The sequence below is a fragment of the Triturus cristatus genome, chromosome 3_2 (assembly GCF_964204655.1).
Source record: "Triturus cristatus chromosome 3_2, aTriCri1.1, whole genome shotgun sequence".
NCBI lineage: Eukaryota > Metazoa > Chordata > Amphibia > Caudata > Salamandridae > Triturus > Triturus cristatus.
The window spans coordinates 935,015,687-935,021,912 of NC_140584.1; the positions used below are offsets into that span (position 1 = coordinate 935,015,687).

The window sequence follows — 6,226 nt, forward strand, 5'->3', positions numbered from 1 at the left end:
CAATTATATTCTCATTCAAATATCTCAAATCTATGCACATGCGAATTTTCCCATTAGACCGTCTAGCAATCACTATGGGAGAAATCCATTCAGATGCCTCAATTGGTTCAATAATATTTGCATCTAATAATTTCTTTAATTCATTTTTAACCTCATCTCGAACAATTAATGGAATGTGTCGTACTTTATGAACTCTAGGAACTGCATTGGGTTTGGTCAAAATTTGGTGCGAAAAACCTTTAAGGTTTCCAATGTTGCCACTAAACAATTTTGGAAACTCTTCTAAAACCCATTTCTTAGTATTCTCCGCTTCACACATGACAAGCACTTGCTCAGGACTATTCGGATTCAAAATGATACTTAAAGAACGTTGGTCTCTCCAACCTAAAACTGAAGGCCCATCTTGAGCTACATACAATTTACATAGTGCTCTTCTACCCTTGAACTCAAAAATTAAAGATCTGAAACCCAACATATCAATTTTTTGCCCCGTGAAACTTTCTGGATTCACATCAGTGGGTTGCAATTGTGGACCAATGGCATTAACAAATTTGTCATTCCAAACTGATTTAGCAATGATAGTGAAAGGAGACCCAGAGTCCGCTGCAACCTGTAACACCACACCTCCAAAGGAAATCATACATAAAGGTTTGTTGCTATCATTGCTCGTAATATTGACCACAACATGTTTTGTAATGCCGCTGGAAATACTCGAGTTCTCTGGAGAGTCTTCATCTTCATTGTTGTCTGACAAATCTGAATTGCTGTTAGTGATGCAACTTACATGTGATTTTTTATAACGCTTCCTTCTACAAACTTTAGAAAAATGTCCCACGATTCCGCATACAGAACATTTTGTAGATTTAGCAGGACATTTTTCAAATCTCGCAGTATGCGCAGTACTTCCGCATCTGTAACATACAAAGCCGGACTGAGAAGAAGAATTTTCCTCTTTCTTGGTGTAAGGTGGTTTCCAATTGCTTTGATACGATTTAGATTGTTTGTACGTAACACTTTTGTCTTTTCTGGTGTCAGTAACTTTATTAACAGTGACTGTCTCAGTTGAATGAGAAACAGCTTTAGCACACCTTTCTGACAATTCCGCCTTCTTAACTAATGTAATGATGTCTTTAAGGCTAGAGTCACCTTCAATCCAGAGTTTGTCTTGGATACTTTTATTCTTTGTACACATGACTATTTGGTCTCTAATCATGTCGTCATGTAAAGCCCCAAATTTGCACTTTATGGCAAGATTCTTTAAAGCGGAGACATAATCTTCGATTGATTCATTAGTCTCCTGTTTCCGTTTATAAAATGTGCGTCTAGATACTGCCGCACACACAATAGGTGAGTAATGCTCATCAAGATCAGCAATTGCGCACTTGAACACGTCAACATCTGCGCTCCTCTCATTTTTCTGCATCTGATTATATACCCTGAGACCTTCAGGTCCTAAACAATGCATTAAAATTCTTTTTTTCCTTTCAGGAGACATAATACTACCATTATCCTCCAAGGTAGCAATGTAATTAATGAAATACTCTTTCCATTCTTGCCATTTAATAACGGGTTCTCCAGGATTAACTAAGAATTCTTTTGGATTGCTGAGAGTTATGCTGACATTTGTACTTTGTGAGTTCTTGCTTGCAGTGGAGACTGTGCTAGATTCACCATCCATGTTCACTTAACTTTAAATGTCTACTATAAATAAGTATGGCAAATAATAAAATGGTAATGGAGGAATTTCTATGCAAAACGGTAAATTTCTTGAACTGAAAACTGTCTGAAACGATGTTCCGATCGAAATGCTTCACTTGTATTGCATTTCTAGCACTGATCAGATAACCAAGATGGCCGCCAGGGTCACGTTGCGTGACCTCGTAACACACGTAGACTGACGTATTGCGCGTTGCTCTGCCACCAGCTAGAAGCGTCTTTCAAAGCAAGCTTACGCGCTGAAGAATGGACGTCGTCACTCGCGCGAGGTAAGCAATACTGAAGTCTTAAAATAACTGCCGCACTTTCAAATATACGCAGCACTAGCGTTGGCAGGGTTGACTAAATGGATAAACAAACAAAAAGAAAACTATCTCACGGATTGCTAGCAAGCGCAATTGGACTCACGCACAAGTTGTAACTTCCGTTGTGATTCCTTTCGTCGTATAATCCATAAATTTCCCAAATTGAGTCTGAAATCACGCACTCGTTCCAAACGTTGGCAGGGGGCTGAGCATCCTTGTCGCCAATTCAATGTAGTATACTCATAAATGAAGTCCAACTCAAGAAGTATGGTATAAGATGAGTTCTTTATTACAGCCCCCCGCACACGGGAATAACACCACCAACGCTGACAGTCTCCACAGCAGAACTGTCTTACTACAGAACTCACACACACAATACATTCTACAATCTAGAACTGTATGACTCTTATACATCTTAAAGCTATATACTACACCCTGCCTGCGTAAATATGACCCTGATGAAGTGTGAGTAAATTCCCAGTTAAATCAGGGGCCGCTTCTCGGTGTGTATTTAGCAGCCATTACGTAATGCCTTTGTGGAGTTAGAACTATAAGTATGCTTCTCCTCGCAAACTTGGAGTGTATTGGATCTGCTGTTTATTTTTCCTTTATTTAATGTATAGTCGCCATTAAAAAAAGGGCTTTACTCATTGCATATAATATGATTTATTCTTTCGCACTCTACAGTCAGGATATAATGGCCAGTACGCTCTGTCGCTAATTCGTTAGGAAAGGTGATTATTTTACAAGGAAAACATTGGCAAAAGTACAGGAGCCTGGAAGTAATTAATTCTTTTTTGTTCAATGTATTTGGGTGCATCCGTGATAAACGTTTCAGACTTTCATTTCTATACAATTTGCAAAAATATATAAATACCAGAGCCTTTATCTCCCCAGTTTATCTATTCTGTTTAACTAGAATACAGCATTTTACTTTATATACGTTTGTGAATGAATGGTGTCCTTTCCAGACAGTGATAACACCGTACTGCAAAAAGCACACACAAAAATAATTATTCATACCGTTTAAGAATATAACACGAAGCAAAGTATTCTTGTATATGTTATAGTGAATTAACCAGACACAATTCAATTATTAGTATGTTTCCTGTAGTAATGAAAACAATCGTCCTTGTTTCATATATCCTAGAGAGCTCTAATTATTCAGTGATCGAAAAGAATATAGGGGCATATCAACAACAGCCGGCGATAATTATCGCTCAGCGCTCTTAGCGTGAGGATAATTATCGCCGGCTAGCGTGAATTTTTATCGCTGAGATAGCGTGCTATTAGCAACGCTTATCTCAATAGCGATAAAAATCTACACGCTAACAGGCTAACGTGAGATTATCGCTGGAAACCCAGCGATAATCACACGTTACCTTGTTGATAGGGACAGGCAAACTTAGCCATGATATCCTCCTTCCATAGGATATCATGGCTAAGTCTGAAAATTAGCAGACGTAAAAAAGCAGCGTTAACCGCGGTTAGCGCTGCTTTTTTTGTCTCTAACAGGGTTAGCGACATTCTTGATAATAGGAGAAATGTCGCTTAGCGACATTTCTCCTATTATTTTACTCTGGAACGCCCCCTTTGCATCTCATTAGAGATGCAAGGGGAAGCGTAGAGTAAAAGGGTGCTAACATGCAAATTTGCGTGTTAGCACCCTGTTGTTGATAGGGTGCTAGTTTTATCTCTGCTTTTTTGGCTTTTAAAGCCAAAAAAGCAGAGATAAAGCCCTTGTTGATATGCCCCTTACATTGATAATGTTCATGCTACATTAACTAATCTGTGTTATTGCATGGCAGTTAAAATGCACCACAATTTAAAGCGTTTATAAACAACAACTCAAGTATACATATATAAACATACGTGTGCATATACATATACCAACACTTATCCATATAAGGATGTCGTTAAACTGTAAATCTGGAGACTAAGTGGAAGAAATGTGCACTAAATGATTCATTATTAACCAACACATTTATGTTGCATCCTGTATGGTTTTTGAGGTGTAAAGAAAGCAATTGAAGTAGTCAGTCTCATTGTTTACGTCATTCAGTGTTTGTCATTCACATATTCATTATTTTTAATACAATATGTGTTACCACAGATTAATGTACACCAGAATTAATTTGCTAGTTAGATAGCTGGCTACTCCATCTCCCGGCTGACTTCTTTCAGCAGTTCCCCTTTTCACTCACTTACTTCCTGGTTACTGCTCTCGAGCACATCCAAGGACTCGAGTCGACAGTGCCAGTGGGGCTGGGAATGTTGCAGACATTTCCAACTCAGAAGAACGCGTTTTATTGAGGTAATATGTTCAGTGCTTAATTTGTGCCGGTGCTTTCCGGTGCTTAGCACTGGCACTTATTTCTCAGGGCCGGGTCTACACAGTAGTTGAGTCCATATGCAATATGAACAATAATTGGCTGCGTGCTGCTCAGAGCAGGTGCCACTGTTCATGTCTGTTCCAGTCTCCCCCCATCCTCGTGAAGAAATGAATGCGTGCGCATAATACATTTCAAATAGGATGCAGCGGCTCGGCCGCCCGCCTAAATGTGAGCCACAAGCATCACATTACCGCCAGAAACTGAAACTGTGTGGGTGACTGCCTCGGCAATGGGCAGAGGTCACCAACACCATCGCATCCCATTTCCATTTTGCAGTCATTCATTGGTAGAGCGCTAGCACAGTGCACTACCAATAAACAATTGCGAAATATATTAGTAGACTGGCCCAGTCCCTCCTTGTGGAATCATCACGTTTGTGTCCCGGATCGGACCAATGAGAAGTGTAAGTATTCACCCTCGGCCCGCCCAGCCCAGCATACTGCGCAGCTGTGGCGTTTATCCGAGGACAGAAGCAATCAGCGTGTTGTGCAGCACTATTCGTCGTCCCTCATAAATTAATTAAAACTATTAAGGCTGTCCAGCAGTGCCAGTAAGTAATGCCTTTTTCACCAGCGTTATATTTGTCTACAAATATTTAAGCTATGAAATGTATGATTATGCTAAATAATGTTTTATAGTGTGGGGCGTATGCTGCAGCTCTTCCTCCACTGCTGCTGGCTTTTAACTTTTGCGGCAAAATAAATATTTTTTTAAAGTTTAAAAGCCGGTAGCAGTGGCGGAAGAACTACAGCTGTGAGCCCCACACACTATAAAACGTTATGTAGCATACTAAACCATTTGAATGTTTCCCACGAGCTCCGTGACGAGGCCTACTCCACGGAGACATTTGCGGGCCGACTCTCCAATTTGGCAGCTTGGGGAAGAAGGCGGCTGGGAACGGGCAGCAGGGAGAGGGTTGCCCTGTCCTCCACGGAGTGCTACATTGTCCATGAGATCTACAATGGGGACAATGCACAGGACCAGTTTGAATACGAGTTGGAACAGGCCCTCGAAGCCCAGTACAAAAATATAGTGATAGAGCCCACATGTATTGGCGATGAGACGGCCCGCTGGATCACTGTGGGAAACTGCTTGCACAAGACCGCTCTTCTGTCAGCTGCTGCCTGCCTCTTCATTCCACTGGCACTTCCATTTGATTACTCTCATTATGTCTCGCTGGCATGCTGAGCGTTGCCTGCTCTGCTCTCTATGGCATCTCATGGCAGTTTGACCCGTGCTGCAAGTACCAAGTAGAGTATGATGCCTACAAACTTTCTCGGTTGCCCTTGCACACACTCACCTCCTCCACTCCTGTTGTGCTGGTGAGGAAGGATGACGTGCACAGAAAGAGACTGCATAACACGATAGCACTTGCCGCTCTGCTCTACTGCGCAAAGAAGATGTATGAACTTTATGCTGTATGATTTCTGCAGAAGAGTAGAGAGTTCATCAAAAGACCAGTGTGAACCAGTGGTAACACTTTTTCCTGAAGGATTGAGAAGTTTGGTTAAAATATATTTGGTATTTTTAAAAGAAAATTCACGTTAGAGACACTGAGGTTTTTTTCAGTTCGTTAACACTTCAGTTGTGGATCTGCAGTGAGCTCAGTACTAAGCAGTGAACGTTTTACTCTGAAATGGATTGTTAGCAGGAAAAATGTTTTAGAAAAGGTATTTTTTTTGTTAAAACATTTAAATATGATATTCATTGTACCATACTGAACCAGCCAGAAGACATCATTTGAATGCTTTGTAAACAGATATAACACTGAACACTGGCACACAGCTGAAGGCAGAAAAGCAAGATTACCTG

The 6,226-nt window shown here is 40.7% G+C and overlaps 1 pseudogene; it reads left to right on the forward strand.

The window, feature by feature from the left end:
- The first annotated feature begins 1,713 nt into the window (after window positions 1-1,713).
- On the forward strand, window positions 1,714-5,846 carry LOC146858837 (transmembrane protein 11-A, mitochondrial pseudogene; annotated as a pseudogene).
- Window positions 5,847-6,226: the final 380 nt, after the last annotated feature.